Source organism: Lipotes vexillifer, unplaced genomic scaffold (genome assembly GCF_000442215.2).
Source record: "Lipotes vexillifer unplaced genomic scaffold, Lipotes_vexillifer_v1.1 scaffold156, whole genome shotgun sequence".
Lineage (NCBI taxonomy): Eukaryota > Metazoa > Chordata > Mammalia > Artiodactyla > Lipotidae > Lipotes > Lipotes vexillifer.
Window position 1 is genome coordinate 7,990 of NW_006770074.1, and position 2,755 is coordinate 10,744.

Sequence of the window (2,755 nt, forward strand, 5' to 3'; positions counted from 1 at the left end):
TCCCTACATCCTATTTCCCACATTAAACAGGCATTACCTGCTCATGTTCTCTCCTCCTTTCTGCATTATGGGCCATTACAGGCAGAAGCTGTGTCATATTCAATTCTGTAACTGCAGGATCTAACACACGCCTGGCATATTGTATAAACCAGTCAACTGCTACTTACGTTTGGCGAGAGCAGCTGGCTCCTCATATATGTTAACATATTTTACAAGTAAGTCAAATGAAAAATGAAGTGCTCATTCTTAACCTATTAAACTTTCTCCCTCTGTTTTTGTTAAATTTACATAGGTGGACTCTTATTTAGCTGTAACTATCAGCTGCTGTTTTTCTATTTAAAATGTGAAACTTGAAGTTCTCCCATTGTTTCACCATCGTGGGGTTCATCTGGGTACCATTCCAAAAATTTAATTTGCTTTGTTATTAAAAAAAAAATACTAGCCCAGCCCCCTCCGCCTCGGATGTGGCTGGAGCTTGAGGCGTGCCGGGCCTGAGACGCCACAGACCTGGGACACAGAGCAGCTCAGAGGCAGTGAATAATAGCTCTTCAAGTCTGCAATAAAAAATGGCCTCCAATAAAACTACATTGCAAAAAACGGGAAAGGAACAGAATGCAAAGAGTAAAAAAGTCGAAGAGGCAGAACCTGAAGAATTTGTGGTAGAAAAAGTACTGGACCGACGTGTAGTGAATGGGAAGGTGGAGTGTTTCCTGAAGTGGAAGGGATTTACAGATGCAGACAATACTTGGGAACCCGAAGAAAACTGAGATTGTCCAGAGTTGACTGAAGCATTCCTTAATCCTCAAAAAGCTGGTAAAGAAAAAGATGGAACAAAAAGAAAATCTTTATCTGACAGTGAATCTGATGATAGCAAATCAAAGAAGAAAAGAGATGCTGCTGATAAACCAAGAGGTTTAGCCAGAGGTCTCGACCCAGAGCCATAACTGGTGCCACAGACAGCAGTGGAGAATTCATGTTTCTCAGGAAATGGAAAGATTCAGATGAGGCGGACTTGGTGCTGGCAAAGGAGGCAAATACGAAGTGTCCTCAAATTCTAATTGCTTTTTATGAAGAGAGACTAACTTGGCACTCTTGTCCAGAAGATGAAGCTCAATAATTGTCTGCATTTTATATATATATATAATATAATATATTATATTATATATATTATATATAATATATATAATATAATATAATATATATATTATATATTTATAATATATAATATAATAATTGTCTGAATTTTATATATATAATATATATAATATATATATTATATAATATATAATTTATATAATATATAATATATATAATATATTTTATATATATTATATATTATATTATATAATAATTGTCTGCATTTTATATATATAATATATATTATATATATTATATTATATATATAATATATAATATAATAATAATTGTCTGCATTTTATATATATATATATATATATAAAATCTGGGTCTTGGTGTTTTTGATTTATGAGTGTGAAGAAATAACTACATTCTAATGAAAATCAAGTTTGATATGTTTGTTTTGGAGTAGTATTGGGGAAGTTGTTGGGTTTGGGGGGCTTTTTGGGTGGCACTTTTTTTTTTGGTTTTTTTGCATCTGTAGCACTGGTTACTTTGAACAAATAAAAGCTTTCTGTAGTTGCTTCCTTTAGCAGAAAAGAACACTTGATACTACGGTATATTATTACCTCTGCATTAGAGAACAGCTTTTCTCAATGTTGGGGGAAAATCTCCATAGTCAAATCTCCATACTCAATCAGAATTTAGAATTTGCATTTAACTCATATATGTCTAAGGACCTTTCTGGGGTTTTTTTGTATGTGTATACATAAAATACATATGTAAATGGTTTGGGGGATTTTTGGTTATTGTTTAAATACATTTACCAAAACAACAACAGCCTTTCACAACCATGGATAAGCCCAAGTTTCTGGGATTCTACCATTTTAAGCGATATAAGAAATCACTTCAACTTAAATTGAAAATTTAAGTCTTAACCTTTCAAATTAAATAATTTTGTAATTAATTAGACAAATTAATGTAAATAATTTAAATTGGATAATTTTGGGGTTTTTTTGGTACGCGGGCCTCTCGCTGTCGTGGCCTCTCCCGCCGCGGAGCACAGGCTCCGGACGCACAGGCTCAGCAGCCATGGCTCACGGGCCCAGCCGCTCCGCAGCATGTGGGATCCTCCTGGACCAGGGCACGAACCCGTGTCCCCTGCATCGGCAGGCGGACTCTCAACCACTGCGCCACCAGGGAAGCCCCAAATTGGATAATCTTTTTTAAGCAGCTCTATCAGAATCTGCATCCATATCTACCATCAGATAAATGCAGTTTTATATGCAAAACCCCTAAAAGGAAAATGTTATCACCGTCAACAAATGACGCCCAAATGAAAAAACTAGAAAAAGTCTGGTATGTTTTAATTAGCCAAGCAAGACTTAGTTAAATGGACATTTAAAGCTTCCTTTTGGCAAATCATTCCTTTATAAGAAGTTGAAATCCCTGTGCTGTATTTACTGAAAGACTGTGATATATGGAATGTCTCAGACTTGTTAATGGAAACCTAATCAGATGGTTAGATATGTTGGCAATTTAGGATCTGCAGGAATAAATGAGTGAACAAACTTTTCTAATCTAAACTTGACCTGCATGTTTTTTCAAACTTTACCCCAACCCATTCCTTACACGTAGGCTCAATCTTCTCAGTATTTTGGGTTACTGGTTCAGCAGT

At 35.4% G+C, this 2,755-nt stretch overlaps 1 pseudogene; it reads left to right on the forward strand.

Annotated features, from left to right (window-relative positions):
* Positions 1-566: 566 nt before the first annotated feature.
* LOC103083797 (chromobox protein homolog 3 pseudogene) lies at positions 567-1,117 on the forward strand (annotated as a pseudogene).
* The last annotated feature ends 1,638 nt before the right edge of the window (positions 1,118-2,755 follow it).